The following is a 21,613-nucleotide window of genomic DNA, read 5'->3' on the forward strand; positions in this document are numbered from 1 at the left end:
CCTTGCATTCTGTAATGCTCCCAACTTAAAAGCCCATACAGGAAAATCTTAAGATTGAAATAAATATCACATGAACACTGAACAGATACAGAGAGGGAAACAAAAATTTACTGAGTGTTCAAATCACACCAGATATACTCCACACTCTTGCAATGAGCTTAAACGATAAGTTTTTCCCATTTTACAGAACAAATTAAAAAAAAAAAACTATCATTAGGATTAAGTTACTGATCATAATGTGGGGTGGGAAAGAAGATGTCTTGGGGTCAAGATTCCTTGTAGCTCTGACCTCCAAAATTAATATCCTCTCAATAACATACGTTTAACTCTCACTCAATCATCTCCAATTCCAGGATCTCTCCTCGAAAGGCTAGTATGATGGACTGTCACCCTCCTCTAAGCGCCTCAATCACTCAAGTCATCCTTCTCAACCCAACCTCATCCACCACAATCTGTCCCTGGAGCTAAGATACCAGGTGTGTGTCAGGCCAGCAAGTGACAGTTTGCCAATAGCCTCCAATGGGGCCAAACATAGCACCTGGTTTCTGGCACACCCATGACAATGACAGTGACTGGGATGGTTCGTTTTATGTGTCAACTTGGCCTAGAGTCCCCAGTTATTCACCAAACACTAGTCTCAGCGTTCCTGTGAAGGTATTTTGTAGATAGATACGGGCAACATCTACAGTCAAATAACTTTAAGTAAAAGAGAGGACCCTCAATAACGGGAGTGGGCCTCATTCAATCAGTCAAAGGCCTCTGGGGCAAAACTTGAGGTGGAGTTTTCCCAGAGAAGAAGAAGATCTGCCTTCAGACTGCAGCATTCTCTCCTGCCTGAGGTCCCAGCCTGCTGGCTGCCCCATAAACTTCAGACTTGCCAGGCTCAACAGTCATGTGAGCCGATCCCTAACACCAAAGCCTCTGGGAATACGTATATCTGTATCTGCTTATATCTACGGCTCCCATTGGTTCTATTGCTCAGGAGAACACTGAACGAAGCAGCAACCACCATATGCATAACGTCATGTCATGGAAACCATTCACTTCCGTTCGACTAACTTTCCTACGGATGAGGAAACCGCAGCTCCCTGCAGCCAAATTACATATCCGAGGAATACATAGATGTTACTAACAGAGCCTTGATTTAGGCTCAGACCTTCACACACAATATGGTAATGCTTCTTTCCCTGACACGTGGTCCCCCAAAGTTACCGCAGGTCCTAATACCAAGGAAAGGAGATTTAATAGTTTACCACTGGCTACACTTTGAGCACAGCCCGAGGGGGCCCACAACCTAGCCAAACTGGCTCCTCTCCCTCTTGGCTGGGGCGGTGCAGTCTGGAGGTGGGAGTCTAACAGGCTCAGTTTCTCCCAGGACAGTAAGGAGACCAGGGTAGCACTGAGCAAGGGGAGAGCCAAGGCGAGGGTTTCTCTTGGTCCTGCTCCCCTTGGCTAAGCCCAGGCCCCCCTCATCTGCTCCCTTATCAGGCTGTCCAGCTGCTCAACGTGAATGCCAAACTCACTGTTCTTCATCCATTCACTGGAAGCCTTCATGTAAACCTCATTAACAGGCATAGCAATTGCTATGTGAATATTGCCCATTTTCCAATTATGTTCTTTCTTCATGCCGGGCAAATCTGCCATCGGAGAAAAAGCACTGTGTGGCCTTCATTGGTTCTAAGACATGTGGGTGAGTGATCAGCTTTGGACAGTGGCTTCGACAACCACCAAACAGAACTCTTTGCATCCGAGGTACAATCTTGGAAACAGAGCAGAGTGTGAAGTGCAGGTACCTGTCCATCAACCCAGCCCAGGGGCCCACACACTTGGGGCTGTGACTTCAGGCTGTGACTTTCACGACCGGCTGGCCGTGAAAAATGAAGCCTTGACACAGAATTACAGCAAAGATTTGAGCTCCTTCTCTACCTTTCCCACAGGGCATGGTGCTGGAAGATGTGTGTGTTTCCATCCATACCGTCACCCTGTGAGTTCAGCATCTGCAGAGAATGGGGAGGGTTCATCATGAAGGGAAAACCTCCCGGAGGTGCTTCAAAAGGAAGGCATGCAGCTGCTGAACCATGTACAGATCATCATAAGCACTTCTTATGAGACCATCAACTGCTCATCACCTCCCAAAAAACAGGCAACCCTCCTGAGTCCAATTATCTCCAAACTCTTCCTCTTTTGCATTCAATTTGCTCATTAAATGAGCACACAAAGGCATGGCCTGGCTTTTGGACGCTTGCACAGTTTTCACAAATAGAAAGTGTCTACGAGATAGAAACTCAAGGCTTGACTCAGACAACGCCCCACTGTGGTCTGTGTGGGAAAGAAATGAGGAGTGAAAAACTATCTTGGAGCAGAGCAGGGCAGCATCTGGGTTCTCCTGCCTGACTTAATCCTCAAGAGGTAGTCCGGTTTTGAGAAAGAAAGAGAGAGACAGAGAGAAAAAGAGAGAGAGAGAACACATATAAATATAAATAGAGAGATGGATGACTAATTGATAGGTAGATAGATATATGATATATAGATAGATAAACCATATGTAATAGAGATGCATGACTGATAGCTAGATGGATGGATGGATAGTTAGATAAGACATGCTGTGCTGGCTTAGTTGCTCAGTCATATTCAACTCTTTGCAACCCCGTGGACTGTAGCCCACCAGGCTCCTCTGTCCCTGGGGGTTCTCTAGGCAAGAATACTGGAGTGGGTTGCCATGCCTTCCTCCAGGGAATCGTCCCAAAGTACCCAGGTCTCCAGTATTGCAGGTGGATTCTTTACCATCTGAGCTACCAGGGAAGCCCAAGAATACTGGAGTGGGTAGCCTATCCCTTCTCCAGAGATTCCTGACCCAGGGATTGAGCTGGGGTCTCCTGCACTGCAGGCGGATTCTTCACCAGCTGAAGATTTGAGCTTATCTAGGAAGCTTTCTTATCTAGGAAGCCCCCTAGATAAGATATACATAGATATAAATAGAGAGATGGATGATTGATAAGTAGACAGACAGCTATAAAACACAGAGAGATATAAGTAAACAGAGAGATAGATGACTGGTAGATAGCTAGATAGATGGATAGAGGAGGGGAGAGAGATAGATAAAACTTGCATAGATATAAATACATGGAGTGATGGATGATTAATTGATTGAGTGGTAGCTAGACAGATGGAGCAACAGATAGATAGATATGTTGGGGACCAAGATTCTAGGTCAGGTCTCTCTAGCCCCCCCAAATTAATATCCCCTCCATGACTCTCACTCAGTCATCTCCAATTCCGGAATGCTCTCCTGGAAAGGCGAGTGTGATGGATTGTCACCCTTTTCTCAGGTCATCCTCCTCCACTCAACCTCACTCGCCACAACCTGTCCCTGGAGTTAAGACACTGAGTGAGTGCCACAGGTGTGTATGTACACACACACACACACACACACACACAATGTCAAATATATACACCCGAGCCTCAGTAGGTCCCCCTTTGCCTCACACTGGCCTCCAGCCCCAACTCCCACCCAGCCCTGTGCAAACACATTCTCACCACCAGCCCGTGCAGATGCTGATGCCTCTGCTGGGGATACACAGGTCCACGCACACTCGTGCTTAAACTACTCAGGTATCACCTACTGTTGTAAGCCTTCTGCCTGTAAAAATTCACTTAGTGCTCAAGACAGCCCTACTGTCATGCTATGATGACAGTCTCGCCACCTCCATATCACAGCCATAGAGAGAAAGTCAATTCCCTGGTGGCTCAGACAGTAAAGAATCAGCCTGCAATGCAAAGACCTGGGTTGGATCCCTGGGTTGGGAAGATCCCCCGGAGAAGGAAATGGCTACCCACTCCAGTATTCTTGCTTCCAGAATTCCAAGGACAGAGGAGCGTGGCAGCCTGCAGTCCATGGGGTTGCAAAGAGTTGAATATGACTGAGCAACTAAGCCAGCACAGCATGTCTTATCTAGCTATCCATCCATCCATCTAGCTGTCTATGGGTAGGACACAACTGAGCAACTAACATTTTCACAACACTTTTAAGGTCTCCCAGCCAGAAAGGGGCCGGTGGGCTCCAGAGTTTAAGCTCCTGACCCCTGCAAGGGCCCATGGCTCAGACTCTGCCAGTGTCACTCCTTGAGGGAAGGCCCCCCTGACTGCCTCTTCTCTCTTCTTCACTCAGAGGCAAGGCATTCCACAGCGCTGTGTCAGAGGCAAGGCATTCCACAGCGCTGTGTTCAGGGCCTTTCTCCAGCTTCACCACCCCTTGCTGCTCTGGTCACTTACTCATCTGTGCCCTCCCTCTAGACCGGGAGACCCCTGGGGCAGACCCCATGGCTTTCATGGCTGGGCACCCAACACAGCATCCCCAAACCTAACTCCCAAAGTAACAGTGCTACGAGTGGTCGCGAAGTCCCGCAAATCCACATATGGAGAGATCACGGAAGGTAACAGAGCAAAAATATAGAGGACAGAGCTGCTGGAGCCAGATGCAGCCTCCTAATTGAACTGAGGGCAGGAAAAATCCACTAGATAAATAGCTGCCTAATAAATCTGCCCTCCCATCACTGCCGGGCTCATCCGTGAATTAGCAAGCAGCAGCATACCTTCTATTGGCAGAAGGCTTCCCTGTCATTATTTTTAGTTATGCCTTACAACTTCCTGCTAGGTCAATATTATTGAGGGCGTCAGCAGTAAGACAGGACAAAATCATTATCCACAGCTGACAGACCAGGAAGCTGAAGGATGGAGGGAGGAAGCGAAAACAGGGTGGGTGGTCAAAAGGCCTTTGCAGGTATAGACCCCAGCTCCCTAACTAACTTGACCTTGGATAGTTTACAACTACAAAAATGGGGATATTACTATACCTACTCAAATGGCACAAATACTCATTTCTCCCTATGATACAAGGGCCAGTTCATACGTGTTGAATACGTGGCATTTCCCCTCCTACTCAAGGTGAGGCACAAGGGAACGGGGCACTGAAGACTCCAATGTGGGGCTCCCGGGCTCAGTCAATGAATGGTGCAGGGTCAGAGTGCAGTTTATAAAATTTGTTCATGTGTATGTTTAACAGTCCTTCAACAGTCAGGGCATTTTTAATGCAAAAAGTAGGAGAAAATCTTTCATTAAAAAAAAATACAGGTGGTTTATTTGAGTGCACACACTCATTCACAATATTTGCTATTGTTGTTGTTGTTTAGTTGGTAAGTTGTGTCTGACTCTTTTGTAACCCTATGAACTGTAGCCGCCAGGTTCCTCTGTCCACGGAATTCTGGAGGCAAGAATACTGGAGGGGGTAGCCATTCCCTTCTTCAGGGGATCTTCCTGACCCAGGGACTGAACCTGGATCTTCCACATTGCAGGCAGATTCTTTACCATCTGAGCCACCAGAGAAGTCCACTGTTAAATGGATGAGACACCCAAAGACCAGCCAACCCAGTAACTTGTCAAAGGCTCACAGAACTCAGTGGATGAGAATTTAGGTCATCCCAACATCTAGGGCTTTTTCTGTGATCCCTCAACCACTCCCCAGGAGGGCATCCTCTCTACAACTGGATTCCAGCCAAGGCTGCAGACTATTCCTCATTCCTGTTCCCCATTGTCATCCTAAGAACTGGTGCTGAAAATATTTGGGCACGTGGTACATGCTCAATAAATACATGTTGATGCACGGATTTATCCCCACGTTCAAAAGCAACTTCAAAGACCACCAGTTTGAAGAGAACTGGACTCATCGATTTCAGCAGCAGCCTGATTCCAGATGGCAAGCAACTTGAAAGTTCACACAGGCCCCTGTGGTCTCTGTAATCCAAAGATATTGATCACAACAGCCAATTTCTGTCAGGCCCATCATCACATCACATTTTATTTCCTCCCTGTGGCACGTGAGCTCAAAGCTCACCATCGGTTTAATATTCTATAATATTCATGGCCAAGCTAAGAAACAGTGCACATATACAAATGCTCAAGATGACTGTTTTTTGAAGTTTAGGCTTTCTGGCCACAAGCTCTGTATCTCACTGCTGTCCTTTAGGAAATCTCAGCTCCTCCATTTTCAACATATACTGCCATCCAGGGCAACTCCAGCAGGACTGTGGCTACTCACCCACACTACTGGTTTACCAAGTCATTCATTCCCTTGATGCCAACAACCTGCACCACCACGCCCCCTTGGTACCAGCTCCAAGCCCTCCACATCCTCTAGGAGCTGACTCAACAACCTTGCCTTCCAATATCCTTCCTTTATTACTTACTTACATACATACTTTATCAAGTACTTAATCCAACCAAATCCACTTCATTTAACCCACACAGCCTCCCTAACCATCCTCTACATGTCCCGTAGGGGGTTGATGGGGGGAGACAAACTTGAACATGAATCTTACATCCCTGTAAATAATCAATGTGCCCTTAAAGAAGTCTGTTAGTTTTTCAAAAATTCAGTTTCTTCATCTATAAATTGGGCCTCTTCTGGAGAAGGGCAACTGTCCAGCGGACCCTGGTCAGGGTGAGACAATTCCCCAGCCTCCATGCCGTGAGAGGTGCTGTTGCTCAGTCACTAAGTCATGTCTGACTCTTGGCGACTCCATGGACTGTGGCACGCCCAGCTCCTCTGTCCTCCACTCTCTCCTGGAGTTCATCTATCTGACAAAATTCTAACCAGTGGGAAGTGAGCAGCAAAGATGTGGTCCCATACTCACTGCTCGCGATCTTGCTCTCTGCTGTCCAGAGCTTAGATATCACTTGCAGACGATAGCTTTCCTGTGGCCCGAGTCACTGTGTGGAGCAGAGACATCCCCTCCTTTATTCTCCCAACATACTCATTCTGAGAATGAGAAATAAACATCTTGAGTCATTAGACATTCTTGGGTCTACTCGGCTGGCTTCTACCTAAGGCACCATTTTCTTAGCTTGACAGATGGTTATGATAATTAAACAATGAAAATTTGCAAAACACAGTGTATAGGACCAGACACAGACCCTGGCAGCATAACAGATACTTGATTAATAATTTTCCTCCTCTCTTTATTTTTTCCTATAGCTTTTTGCCACAACTCGTTAAAACGAGAATACAGGTTACCAGATATTAACTTCTCCACTACCATAAGTTTATCCATATTCATCATTAGTTATTCATTATTAATTATTAATAATTACCAACAGCCAGCATTTACATGTCAAACTTTAAGTGCTTTATGTGTATGATTTCATACCATCCTTACAATAACCTTACGACGCAGGTATAATTAGTATTTCCACAGTATAAGAATCTAAGGCTCAGGGGTTAAGAATTCTGCCCAAGGTCAAAAAGCTAATATAGAACCAGGTGTGTGCATGCTGTGTGCGTGCTCAGTCGTATCCAACTCTTTGCGATCCCACAGACTGTAGCCCGCCAGGTTCCTCTGTCCACAGGATTCTCTGGGCAAGAATACTGGAGCGGATTGCCATTTCCTCCTCTAGGGGATCTCCCCCACCCGGGGACCAACCCCACGTTTCCTGCATCTCCTGCACTGGCAGGAGGATTCTTTACCACTGAGTCACCAGACAAGCCCTTAATACAGAACCTGGGCTTTGGAGGTTCTCATCCCATGGAAGGATCTTTTTGGTCAAACCTGGTCTTCCTCCTTGTCCACTATCATCCGCCTAGTTGCACAAGCCAGGAATGTGCAGGTCTTCCCAGGTTCTTCTCGCTCCTTTATTGCCGATGCTTAACATCTCCATTGCCACCCCTTGTAACATCATCCCACTGCTACTGTCTGGATCCAGTCCCTTCTCATTTATACTCATTCAAGGTTTTGACTGGCCTTATTACCTCCATATTTGCCCCCTCCAGTCTTTCTCCAGGCTGCTGCTCAAGATGCACACTGTCTAAAACCCATACGTCTATTGAAAACCTTCATGGGATGCACCCTCCTCTGCACTGAGGTCCACAATACCCCACACTGATACGATAAATGCACTTGTCAGTTTCACCACTCTGGACTATACACTCCTTGAAGGCAGGAGACCTTGATCATCACTGCATCTGTAGCAGGCTCTTACTTAGTCCCTGGAAACACAATGGTGAAGACATCAAACAAAAATCTCTGCTGTCTTGAGAGCCTACTCTGCCATAGGGTTCTCTAACTGCTTTGTGTTGGCTGGCAGGCATTGTGGTAAGAGCACAGACTGGATTTAAAAGAGAATTCTAGCTTTGTTTATAAATGCTATCACTTATTACATAGGCATGACAATCTCAGTGGTCTTCTCTAAGTTTCAATCTCTTCATCACAAAGTAGAAAAAAACAGAAGCTATTGGAGACTATTATAGGTTTACATGAGATGATGTATCCAGAATAGGCTTGGAACAGTGCCTGGCACACAGCAGGTGCCTACTAGTTTATGTCCCCATCCCTAAATTATAAACTACCAGAGAGTGGGGGTGGGTCATACCTGACACTACTCTTTTTTTCCCCACACCATGCATTGGTTGTAAAGACCATGTCTGATAAATGTCTGTTTGACTAACTGGGTAGTAAAGACCTCCACGAAAGTGAGCCAAAGGTATCTAAGAAGCTTTCTTTCCAACCACCTGCACAAAGGAAGACTAAGAGCATGTGAGGAAAACAGAGTAGAAATTAACAGGCACAATTACTCCAAAATGATGCCATGTGCCTTCTCTGACCCCAACCGATGAGTTTCTGTTTGGTAAAGCCCACATATCTCCTAGCAGGCAGGTGTGTGTGTGTGTGTGTGTGTGTGTGTGTGTGTGTACATGTGTATGTACACATAAATGCTTATATCAAAGTGGCTCAATTTCAATGCATTACTAGAAATGCTCAACAGTCATAAGCATGATGAATAAGAAAGAAAATGAGAAAAAGGGAGTGAAACAGAAGACGACCCACATGATTCAGCACTTACAAACTGTACAGGAAGGAAATGCAAAATGAGAAACAGCGATGCTCCAATTCCCCAGGTACCATTTAAGAGAATTTTTTTAGGTAACAAAAGTCTTACTGTTTATATTGCTAAAACATTTAGTTTTAACTATGCAAAAAGATGCTTCCCTGATCTTATAATCAATATAATAAATATATCCTAAATTTTTCTTAATGATCCCAGTTAATCATGTATCCCTTACCTTGACATGGTGCCTGGCAAAGGAACTGTGCAGCACTAAATTTTACTTAAGCTTCAATGGCATTAGGTGTGCCCTTGGGAGTTACAAAGAGTCCTACACAGTAGATCTACTTGACCTTATAGTTGTGGACACAGCTTTCCTGGCACTTTTCCGAGAGGTCAGACCCACTCGTCTCTCATGTTTCTGACCAGCTTCTCGAGCTCCTCTTTCAAAGACACCATTATGTTATATTCTCTAGCTGAAGAATTCAAACCTGAAGCCAGTCGGTGTAGCGTAGAAGTCCTTCAGGCTGTCAGGAATTCACTGGTTTCTCCTCTCCCCATCACAGGTAGGCTCGATCTTCCCTAACTCCTGGAAGTGAACAGTGCCTGGGTGACTAGCTCTGGCCACTGAACTAGGAGCAGAAGTCTTCAAGAGCCAGAACATGACTCCTCAGGTTCCAGCTTCCTCTGGCCACTGTGAGCTCTGACATTCGAGTGCTGGGACCCGCCTGGGACCCAGAAAGCAACATAGGGCAGGACCTCATCCTCCACATACACACACCCACCACAGATGGAACTGTTAATATGAGTAAGAAATGCATCTCTGTTATTTAAACCACAGAGATTTGGGGGCTGTTAGTATAAATAGCATAACCCGATCCATCCTGATAAATATAAATGGTATATTAAAAAAAATAACAAGAACATGAGTCATCAGCCAAGAGGCCTTCCCATGAGAAAACTGCATAAGCTTATATTCAGACCATGACACACACCTTGGCTGCCCAAGGGGTGCGTGTGTGTGTGTGTGTGTTTGTGTGTGTGTGTAAATACATCCACAGAACCAGAGGGCACCTGTCACTGCCGCTTCCCTGCAGTGCAAGTCTACTAGGAGCTCTAAGCTGCCCAAAGACCCAAGGATAGAGACCATGTCTTTTCCTCTTGTCTTCCCAGAACCTACTACACTGCCTGGTACAGAGTAAAGGTCAATACATATTCATCTCAGTTAACCCTCTTGCTGGATATCAAGAAAGAGAAAATCTTTATGACAACTTGCCCAAGTTTACATGAAGCTTGTCACTAGAGAAGGAATTAGACCCAGCCATCCTTCTACAAGAACAGAGCTCCACCCACCTCATCGGTGAGGTCCGATGACATGGCGTGTCCCCTGTCCTTGCCCTCTATGTGAGGACAGAGCCAGTGACTCATGCCTAGAGACACTGTGACCACGGACAGATGCGTCTGCCCAAAGCCAACAGCACCCTCTGTCCTCTTTGGCCTTCCCCTTAGACAGGGAGGAATTTTCTGGCCAGGTCCACTGGTGGGCAGAGCTTTTTTTGCAGCCCTTTGGGTCAAGATATCCTTGTTCCAACTGAGTCATCAGTACTTCATGCTCCCTGTCCTGATTAAAGGGCAGATCTTGGTACAAGACTTTACAGTTACCCCAGGGCATCCCACGACCCATGACAATGCATTCTTTATCTGCATTAAGTACATTACCTAACAGTGAACAAAAACTGCAGCCAATTACTGAGTGTTCACTAATTTCAAAAATGCCATTATACTGTGTACTGGGCTAGGTACTTCACTTATACAATTACCCCATCTAATCCTTAGAATAGTCTCATAAGGTAGATATTATTACCCTCACTTCACAGACTAGAAAACAACAGAACCAAAAGTTCATGTCACTTGTCCCATGAGACATACAGTCCCCTGAATCTTGCTAGCATTTTATTGACTGATGTTTCTTTGTTATATCTATTTCTCTGAGTCCATGACTTACCTGTTCATCTCTATTCTTTCACCTATAAACATGAATTGAGAGCGTGAGGCACTCCTGTTCCCATTTTTATGCTTCCGGTGGTTGACCAGTAAATGGGTAACTTAACGACTAAGCATCCCAGGCAGCTCTGCAAGAGCACCTTGCAGAGAACGCTGGCCTTTGCTGCACGAAACTATGGAGGGGCCCTAAAGGAAAAACATCATAAAGGAACATTCCAGAGGCCAGTTTGCTCATTTCAGAATTGGGATATTTGTCTGGTCTCCAGGCACTGGGTGGGGACAGAGACAGAGGAGAAAGCCCACCTGGTTCTTCCCACCACCGGTCCATCCCAACTCCAAAAGGGACTGGATGCTGCTAATCTCCCCCGCTGCAATTAGTGAGAACAAAGGAGCAGGTGCTGGTGTGGGGGAGCATCATGGTGTGGAGGAAGCGGCTGGGAATGCGAGACAGGAACTGCCACTCTTGAGGGAGAAGACAGAGCAGGAGGGTTAGGAGATTATCAGAACAGAGCTGGGGAAGGCCAGAGCTGAGGACCCAAACCCCGCCTGTCCCACACCTTGATTCCAAGGACAGACAGACCTGCTATCCAGGACATCCTTAATACACAGACATAGCCATTTCTCTCTCTCTCTCTTTTTTTTTTTACAGCTTCTTTTTAATTTCTATTAAATCCTGATTTAAAAAAAAGATCCCCTTGGGCTTCCCTGGTGGCTCAGTGGGAAAGAATCCACCCGCCAATGCAGGAGCCTTGGGTTCAGTCCCAAGGTCAGGAAGATTCCTTGGAGGAGGAAATGGTAGTTCACTCTAGTACCCTTGCCTGGGAAATCCTATGAACAGGGGAGCCTGGAGGGCCGCAGTCCAAAGGGTCATAAAAGGGTCTGATGTGAGTTAGTGATTAAACACCATGACAACGAAAATCCCCTATCTGCTGTGATACAAACTTGGTGGCTTAAAAGAACAGAAACTTACTCTCTCACAGCTTGAGAGGCCGGAAATCCAAACTTGAGGTGTCACAGGGCTGTGCTAGCTCCAGGGGAGAATCTGCTCCTCGCCTCTCTCAGCTCCTAGAGACTGCCAGCAGCCTGTGTCTTGGCGCCTACACGGCTCCAATCTCTGCCTCTGGTCACCTCGCCTTCTCCTCTTTGGTGTGTGAGTATTTCCCTCTGCCTCCCTCTGATAAGGACACAGGGGATTGCACTTAGGGTCCACTCCTCCCCCATCAGCCAGAATTATCTCCCATGGGCTTTTCCTTATTTTTCAAATAAGGGACCATTTACAGGTTCCAGGGACTACGACCTGATGTATTTGGGGGACGTTTTTTCATCCTGCTACAATTCTCATCTTACCTAATCTTAAAGAAAATCATATAGGTAACCTTTCAAAACAAATGAGGAAGAAGCATAAAGCTAAAATATCCAAGCTGAGAGTAGCCTTGGAAATCAGCAAACTACTGTTTCCTCCAACAAAAAAGACGAAGCCGGAAGTGAAAGTGATTTGCTTTCACTTTCAGAAGACTCACCCTACTAGCACACAAGAGCTATTTCAATTCACAGCTTCTCCCAGGGCATTTAAGAGAGTTCCTTGAAAATAGTAATCTATCACCCTCTCTCCCTCCCCACCCAGAAAAACACATCTTGCATAAAATTTGGAACCCATCTACTATATAAAAAGAGCCACATCTCTACAAAGAGATTGTTGTTGCTGTTTAGTCACTGAGTCGTGTCCGGCTCTTTCTGCAACCCCAGGGACTATAGCCTGCCAGGCTCCTCTGTCCCTGGGATTTTCCAGGCAAGAATTCTGGAGTAGGTTGCCATTTCCTTCTCCAGGGGATCTTCCTGACCTAGAGGCCGAATCTGAGCCTCCTGCACTGGCAGGTGGGTTCTCTACCACTGAGCCATCAGGCAAGCCCCTACAAAGGAATGCATGCATGCTTAAGTCACTTCAGTCGTGTCCAACTCTGGGTGACCCTGTGGACCACTCCCCTGTCCATGGGGTTCTCCAGGCAAGAACACTGGAGTGGGTTGTCATGCTCTTCTCCCGGGAATCTTCCCGACCCAGGGATGAAACCTCGCATCTCTTATGTCTCCTGCATTGGCGGGCAGGTTCTTTACCACTAGCGCCACCTGGGATATCATTTACCAAAAAAAGCAATCTCTGAGTTAGCTCAGCAGATTGGAGATAAAAAGTTCAAGTGTCCTGGGCTGGGTTCACATCTGGACCATGTGAACTCAGACACGGTGGCTGATAAGGGGACCACAAGAGATGGCTGATGACAGGAGGACTGAGATGGGGGCTGCTCCTGGAGAAGGCAAGCTGGCATCGAGGTGCACCACTGCCTGGAGCAGCGAGCACTGAGCCATGCCACTGTGAAGGAAGCGGCATCCCCTGCCCTGGCTCTCAGAGGTCAGGGAGCATCAGCCACTTGGACAGCTGTGTTGAAACAGATTACTGGGCCCTGTCCCCAGAGTTTGCACTTCTGTAGATCTCGGGTGGGGCCCAGGAATCTGCATTTCTCTTTTTTTTCCCCTTAGTTGAAGAATGTGGGAACTTAGTCCCCAACCAAGGACCGAACCCGAGCAGTAGAAGTATGGTGCCCTAGCCATCGGGCCACCACCAGGGGAGTCCCAAGAACGTGCATTTCTAACAAGTCCCCAGGTACTGGTGAGGCTGCTAGGAGCAGCGAGGGAGGAGAAAAGCAGGAAAGCAGGGTTCCTAAATGGAACTCAAGGGATGAATGTCAGAGACAGTCCCAGGAGAACCCTTAACGTCCTGAGGGACGAGAAGACATAGAGTGGCAGAAAGGGACAAGGGTGAGGCTCACCGATAGAGCAGAGGAGGGAAGATGAAGAACTCTGTAACTGACATGTTGAGTATAAAGCTGCCAGTGGGACAGGTGGGATGATACATCTGTGCCCCAGGGGGGTGAGTTCATAGATGAGAAAAAGCCACAGAACCCAGGGATAGCCTGCCTTTGAAAGGCAGGACCGGATGGAAGCTCTCAAGAGTAAGCTGGATCTCCAGCGAGCCCTCTTCCAAAATCACAGAGAGGTCTCTGCTGAAGGAGGTGCCAGTGTGATGAGATCAGCAGGCCAGTTCAGGAAGGGTAAGGACGGCAGCGAGGTCATTTAGACGTGACAACCAGGCTGCCAGTGGTACACAGAGCAGCGTGTGGGACTGAAGCCAGACGCTGGGGGCCGAGACGAGAAAGTCAGTTCCTTCTCTGCAAGCTCTTCTTTTGTGATGACGGTGGGTGCAGAAGGAAGCAGGGTTGAGAGACAGAGTTTTATATCTTTACAATGAGGAGCCATTCTCTGCAGAGACAAAAGTCATCCAGAGAGAGATGGAAGAGGTAAGCAAGAGAAGTGATGTGGATGGCCTGAGTGCCAGGAATCAGCGAAACAAGTGAATGAAAACTCTGGAGGTGCCGAAATGCCAGCACCCAGCATTCCAGGGGGTTCCCAAAACAATTACGTGTGTTTCTAAATCCCCAGTTGCTGAAGCAGTACTTGGTGCCGATGGCACCCTTAGTAAAGGATCACTGAATGAATGTAAGAATGCTAGAATGAGAGAAAGCAGAGCCTTCTTTGATCACGTAAAGAGGGTGTCATCCTCCCCACCCCATACTCAGTGCTAATGACACGCCACACTCAGAGCCCTGTCCTTGCCCTCTCCCTGCAATGCTCTTCCCCGCTCACCTAGGTGACTGCATTCAGTGTTGCAATCACTAGTTATCTTCTCTGAGAGGCTGTTAAGAATCTCTTTTTCTAAAACAAATCCTAGCCATCACTCATGGGCTGATCACCATTTGACCCCTTGTACTGTAACCAGCTGTATCTTTCCTTCCCAGCCCCCTCTGCTCTTGACTGACTCCACACTTGTTTCTTTGTTTACTAGAATATAAGATCCACTGGAGGAAGAGCTTGGCTTTGTTCATTCTTGTACCCTCAGTGCCTGATGTTGTTGCTGGCACATAGTAGGTGCTCAGTCGATATCTATTAAATGAACTGAATCCACTATCTTACCTCTCTGGAATTCTCTCAGCCTTGGTAGCCACTTTAAGGGCTCCTGGAGGAATGTACTTGAACAGTGGAAGTTAGGGGGAGTGCTGAGAAATAACTCCCCCTACCCCCGCATCTGGACTGCAATCAGACGAAAACTGATGACTAGCAGAAAAATCCAGCCACCATCTGGCTGTTCAAGGACCCCTCCCGGGTGCTGACAGCATTGTCATTCAAGATAATGAAGATGAAAGCCAACAGTGATCCAGGGGAACAGGTTCCCAGGAGGCAGCCGGGCTGGACTTAACTCCTTCCGAGCCAGGAGTCACTGAGCTTCCAGGCATCCTGAGAAAAAACCATCCTTCCCTGAGAATGAAGGCAGGAGACAGGCAGGGTTGCTACTTGGGAGATTACAGATGACTTGTTCCGGGAAATGATGAGATGGAGAAACTCTGAGCAAAAGTGCTTAGGCAAGATAATGGCCATGGGCCATGAGGAATGACACCACCATGACATGTAGCATACCATTTGCCCATCAGTCAACAGAGGGCTTCTGGCTGGGAGCCAACGGTGCCTTCAGCTCATTTATTAAAGCAGTGTGTACACTCCCAGTCCTCACTCCTGAGACCCACAGCCACTTTGTCTTCAAGGAACCCTCCATCTTTGAAGTACAGAAAGAGGTTGTCCAGCTTCATCAATTGCCATGGGCAAGTACCGAGCCCATTTGATAAGAACATAAAACTTCAGGGAGCTCCAGACAGAAGAGGAAACCAACGCCATGCAGATGCCCAGGTAGGAGGAGCTGGCAGCTGCTGTCCTTCCCTCTTCCCAGCTCAGGGGTAAGGATCCATCAGGGACACATTTCCCATCCTCTGTAAGAGGCGGGAACGTGCACACTGTGCCAGGTGGCTTGGTTTTGAATTCCACCTCTACTGCTTATCAGCTACGTGATCATGGCCATCTCCCTTAACACCTCTGTGCCTCCGTTTCCTCAGAGGTTACATGAGGATCCCAACAAGTAACGGCCACTCAGCACTGTTACATGAATTACATGTGTATATCAAGAGGGCCATGAAAGCATTCGAGAGGCTAGAGGTGATGAGATGATGATGATGGTGGTATGATGAGAATACTGGTGGTAACAGCGATGATGGCGATGGTATTGATGATGGTAATGATGGAGAAGGAGTAGCAGGAAGGAGGAAGAGAAAGGAAAGAAGCTGAAAATGGTGACAGTGGAGATAGTGCTGGTGGAAGAGTAATAGTAATGGTGGTGACGTCACCATTCACATGCCGGCAGAGATTCTGGGGTATGCAGGGAAAAGGAGTGACCAAAAATTTCATGAAGAGTTTTGTAAAAATGCTGTATTTTAGCTGGTGTGTGGGTGCACATGAGCCCCATTTCTCTGCGTCTGCTTTCATAGTCTTCCAGTAACAAACCTGAAGACAAGGGGACAGGTCCGGAGAGCTCACAAAGTGCCAAGAGTTGGAAGAGAGTTGCAGGAGGGTAGGCAGGCAGCTCCTCAGGATCTGCCACCTTCCCCTGGCTGCACCAGGACCTCATGCCCACCCCAGGCCTTGGACTGCCCTGCCCCACAGGAGCACTATCAGGGCACCTCCAAACTAGCTGTTGGAAGCTGCGACAGCAGACTTGCCCCTGGGGGCTTCCAGCTGCCTCCAGGCCCAGCACCCACTGATCTGCAGCCCAGGCCAGCAAGGCTGTGTCCAAGAGGACAGAACCAGTACAACTCAGCAGCTGAGAGGAACACAGAGCCAGAAGCAGATGCCCTGGGTTCAAATCCAGACTCCAGCACATGCAGTGTGATTCTAGGGGAGCTTTCTGAAACTCTACACTTGGAACTGTGTCCAGCATACGGTAAATGCTGCTATTAGTCCACTGTTGTTGGAACAGACAGGGGCTGGCAAGCACCCTGTATTGGCTGAGGTGTAGCCCTGCCCGCAGGTGGGTAAAGGCAGGCCACAGGGATTCCATACGCTCCAGGGCACACAGGTATCTTCGAGTGGAAAGTCCAGTCTGGAGAATGCCCCTCTTCTCCAGGAGCCCCAAAGCACCACACTCACCAAGGAGCTAAGAGTTTATAAGCCTGGACAGCAAGTTGACTTTTATGTTGTTAATGATATTATCTCAATTAGATTTTAAACTCCTCAATAACACCTAAACCCCTGAAGAGCACCTTACAGATGATAAAGTATAATCAAATCAACAATCTGTGATATGGGCAGAACTGTGTCTCTCCCACCTTCCCTCCTCTCTGCATACAAAATCATATATTGAATTCCTAACTCCCAGGGCCTCAGAAAGTGACTGCACCTGGACATGGGGTCTTTAAAGAAGTAATGGCAGGGCTTCCCTAGTGGCTCAGTGATAAGGAATCTGCCTGCCAATGCTGAAGACACGGGATCTGTCCCAGGTCTCGGAAGATCCCACATGCTGTGGAGCAACTAAGGCTGTGCACCACCACTGCTGAGCCGGTGCTCTAGAGCCCAGGAGCCACAGCTGCCCACGTGCCTGGAGCCCATGCTGTACACAACAGCAGCCACCATAACGAGAAGCCCGTGCACCGCAGCTAGAGCAGCAGCCTCTCGCCTGCCCAGCAACAAAGAGCCAGCACAGTGAAAAGTAAGTAAGCAAATAAAATCATTAAAAAAGAAAAGTAATGGTATTTGGATGACATCGCTGGGGCGGTCCGATCTGACTGGTGTCCTTATAAGGAAAGGAGATTAGGACACAGAGGGATGACCACATAAAGACACAGGAAGGAGGCACCATCTACAAGCCAAGGAGAGGGGCCTCAGGAGAAACTACCCTGCAGTTGCCCTGATCTATTTCCAGAACTGTGAACAAACAAACCTCTCCTTCTAAGCCACTCAGTCCATGGTGCTCTGTAACAGCAGCCCTAACTAACCAATACACCCCGTAATGCACCAGTCTTGATGTGTGATTACTGTCATTTTCCATGAGAACACTGGAATCTCAGACTTGCCCGAGCCACTCGGACACCAAGTGATAAAGTTGAGAATCAAGAGAATTAGCCATTTCTACTACTTTCTGAGGATCTGAAAGTTATTCAATATTTACTGAATATTTTCCACATGCTAAGATTATTCCTAAGGGAAATCAATCCTGAATATTCATAGGAAGGATTGATGCTGAAGCTGAAGCTCCAATACTTTGGCCACCTGATGCGAAGACCCAACTCATCAGAAAAGACCATGATGCTGGAAAAGACTGAAGGCAAAAGAAGAAAAGGGCAGCAGGGGATGAGAGAGTTAGATAACATCACTGACTCAATGGACAGGAATTTGAGCAGACTCAGGGAGATGGTGAAGGACAGGGAAGCCTGGCGTGCTGCAGTCCATGGGGCCACAGAGTCAGTGACTAAATGACAGGATCTATTTAAGGTGCTAAGCATACTGCAGTGACCAAGAAGTCCCTTCTCTCATGGAGCTTATAACTAGAGAAGGAGGTAAATAACTATCATCATATAAATATAAAATATCTACCTTTAGAAATGGAGAAGGAAATGGCAACCCACACCAGCATTCTTGCCTGAAGAATTCCATGGTCAGACGAGCCTGTTGGCTACAGTCCATGGGGTCACAAAGAGTCAAACATGACTTAGCAATGAAACAACAGCAACCTTCACAAATAAGTGAAGTGTTTTGAGAATATAAGCAATTTTTTTCTCATTCTAGTCTAAATTTTGATTCCAAATATTTAAGACAAACACAGTTTCCTTTCTAAAAAGGAAAGCTAAACCATAAAAGTGAATATTCAAAGGGAAATGGGGGGCAGGAGGGGGTCAGAGAGCATTGCTTATTTATTTCATTCTTTTTTAAGTCAATGAAAAACAGCAGACAGGATCAAGTTATCAGCTCTGAGTAAAAATTTCTATCATGTTAATACGACTCAGCAACAAATCTGTGGTTTTAGAAGTGATACAGTTAAGCATTTCCTATGCAGGAAAAATGTTTCCCTCTAAAGTTTGAGGCCAAAGCTATTTCAAAGAATAACCATGCTCAGGAAAATGGATTTTGTTTTTCTTCACCCAGGTGAGAATTCACACAATGGCTAGCTAGCACTTTCCGCAAGGGAAAATTCTTGCAAAACTGGATGGAGGTGAATTTCACTTTATGGCTGTAGCTTAGGCATAAATTATTATTACATGTTTATAAGGGTTTTATGTTGGCATAATATTTTACCTGTGGAAAAACATTTACACAATATGTGGCATCTTTAAGTGGTTTTTTTTTTTTTCCATTTACAAGTCTGCACTTTGGGGTCTGTAATGACAGGTGAGTCTGTGTAACCCTCTGTAATTGTCAGCCCCCACAATGGCTCAGAGCGGTGTCAGTGGGGATTAATGGCATCACTGCCTGCAGTGGATGGGCTACGAGGACTTCTCATCTCTATACCCCTACTTGAGTGGGAGATGCCTCCAGAGTCACATTAAGTCTTGCATCGGATGGCATTCAAGACAGAACCAGAAACTCAATAGCATGCCCCAGGCTGGTGGATCTGAGCTGCCTAACAGAGGCAGGTGAGAAACGACACCTGAGGACCTGGCGGCATCTCCCGGCACACGCCCACTTACGCTAAGCACACAGCGGCACCGACAGCAGCACCCAGCTACACGGGGAGCCAGAACGCAAGCTACCTTAGAGTCCGCAACTCGGAGCCCAGCTGGTATAGATAAATCCCTCCAGTTCTAACCTTAGCTCTGTCATCTTTAAAATAGAAAGTCACAATACCCACGTCACAGGATTAAACTGACATGGAAATGAGATCAGGCATGTGAGCTCTTGAGCCTAGGTCTGACACATGCTAGGTGCTCCAGTGATGCTATTTAGATGAACAAGGTCAGTGCTTATTAGCCAGAAAGATCTGGACAAGGACCAAGGTTAGCAATCACTCTTCCTTCTGACTTTTCTAGCTCTGTGTCCAGCCTGACTTTGTAAGGTCAGAACAGGGTTCTGGGCCCCCAGAGGGATTCAGCAAAGCCCTTCAATCTGCATGCAGAATTCTGTGTGTGTGTGTGAGTTAGTGTGAGTGTGAGTGTGTGTGTGTGTGTGTATGTATGTGTGTGTACACGTGCATAAGCAAGCACTTTTGGGAAAGAGGCCAAATTACAACAGCCTCTAAAAAGGAATCACCGCCAGAAAGAGCTGACAGTGAGCCGTGTGGAACCCAGCTCTCTTCTGGGTCAGCCTGCTTCCTGCAGGCAGGAGAGAGGTAGTATGATAGAAGGAAAACAAAGGAGTCAGATGGTTCAAAAGTTCAAACCCTGGCTCTGCGCTCTCCTCACCAGGTGACCTTGGCTGGGCTCTCCACCCCTCTGAGCACTGTGGCCACCTCAGTAACACAGGGTCAAGGCTATCTCCTCACAGGGCTGCTGGGAGGGTTAAATACAATAGCAAATATTTGGCATGCAGTAGTGCCAGTTGAGTGTCTGTCTCTCCATTCAGTGTCTGCTGGGAAAAAAGAAGGTTCTTCCTGGCCAATAGGAACAACTGTCCCACCTTTCTGTCCACTGACTGCTTCTCTGCACCCCATGAACACCCCCACCTTCACTATGCCTGTATCCAGCCAGGCTCAACCTCACCTGTCTACACCTCCCTACAACTCAACATTCTACTGCTACCAAACTCCACCCCTTGCCTAGTCCCAGCTGTATTCTTTGGTTTCAAGAAGCAGCACAGCTTCAGAAATGAGCTACCGAGGTTCAAACATCAGCCTTCCCAGTTCCTAGCTGATGGCTGGAGACCAGTAACTCAATCTCTCTGTGACTCAGGTTCCTCACCTATAAAATGGGGGTGATCCTATTATCTACTTCACTGGGAAAAAAATTAGGTAACCCATGCAAAGTGTGAGGAGTTCCGGCTCAGATGGTAAAGGGTCTGCCTACAATGCAGGAGACCCAGGTTCGATCCCTGTGTTGGGAAGATTCTTGGAAAAGGGTATGGCTACCCACTCCAGTGTTCTTGCCTGCAGAATCCCAGGGACAGAGTAGCTTGGTGGGCTATAGTCCATGGGGTTGCAAAGAGTTGGACACAACTGAGCAACATACACACACACACACAAAGTGTAAGGACAAGGCCCAGTGTATTATAAGTTCTAGCTGTGATTAGTGACCGATTGCAAAACACAGAGACTCCATGACGCCAGCTCAGATAACGGTCGTTATTCCCGGTAACACTTAGAAAGCACAAGGAAGACAGGCCCTCCCGTGAACTTCACAACAACAGCTATAGTGCAAGTAAGCAATGTAGAGCTGCTGGGCAAGTGTAAGTTCGGCCATCGGCTGATTCAGCTGCTCCTTGGTCATGCCTTTTCCAAACCCACATCCACTGCTACCTCTCAGCCACGGTGTCTTTTCTCTGTCCTTTAAGCAAGCAAAGTCTATTTGTATCTCAGGACCTTTGCACCTGCTATTCCCTCTGCCCGCAATTCTCTATTGTCTTGTCTTTGCATGGCAGCTTTATCACAGCCTTCAGCTGTCCCCTCCCCAAGTGCCCTCTCTAACCATCTAACCTTCCCATTTCACCACCCACTCTCTAGCCGTAATCTGGATTACTTCTTCATAGCACTGATCATTAAATATTTTTTTCATATTTCCTTACCCTGGAATATAACATTCAAGAAGGCAAGGACTGTCTGTTTCCTCATGTCCCTAGAATGCCTCATCTGTCACCATTTATCTCACTGTGCTGTGCA

At 47.1% G+C, this 21,613-nt stretch overlaps 1 protein-coding gene across 2 annotated transcripts in view; it reads right to left on the bottom strand.

Annotated features, from left to right (window-relative positions):
- LARGE1 (LARGE xylosyl- and glucuronyltransferase 1) overlaps nt 1-21,613 on the bottom strand; it is a 621,285-nt gene that overhangs the window by 505,985 nt on the left and 93,687 nt on the right. The window contains exon 4 of one of the 2 annotated variants that reach the window (XM_060414116.1): nt 6,690-6,814. The exons of the other annotated variant lie outside the window; for it this stretch is intronic. The gene's annotated coding sequence lies outside the window, so the exon portion shown is untranslated. The remainder of the gene's footprint in view (nt 1-6,689; nt 6,815-21,613) is intronic. 2 annotated transcript variants of the gene reach the window in all.

The sequence above is a fragment of the Ovis aries genome, chromosome 3 (assembly GCF_016772045.2).
Source record: "Ovis aries strain OAR_USU_Benz2616 breed Rambouillet chromosome 3, ARS-UI_Ramb_v3.0, whole genome shotgun sequence".
Taxonomy (NCBI): Eukaryota; Metazoa; Chordata; class Mammalia; order Artiodactyla; family Bovidae; genus Ovis; species Ovis aries.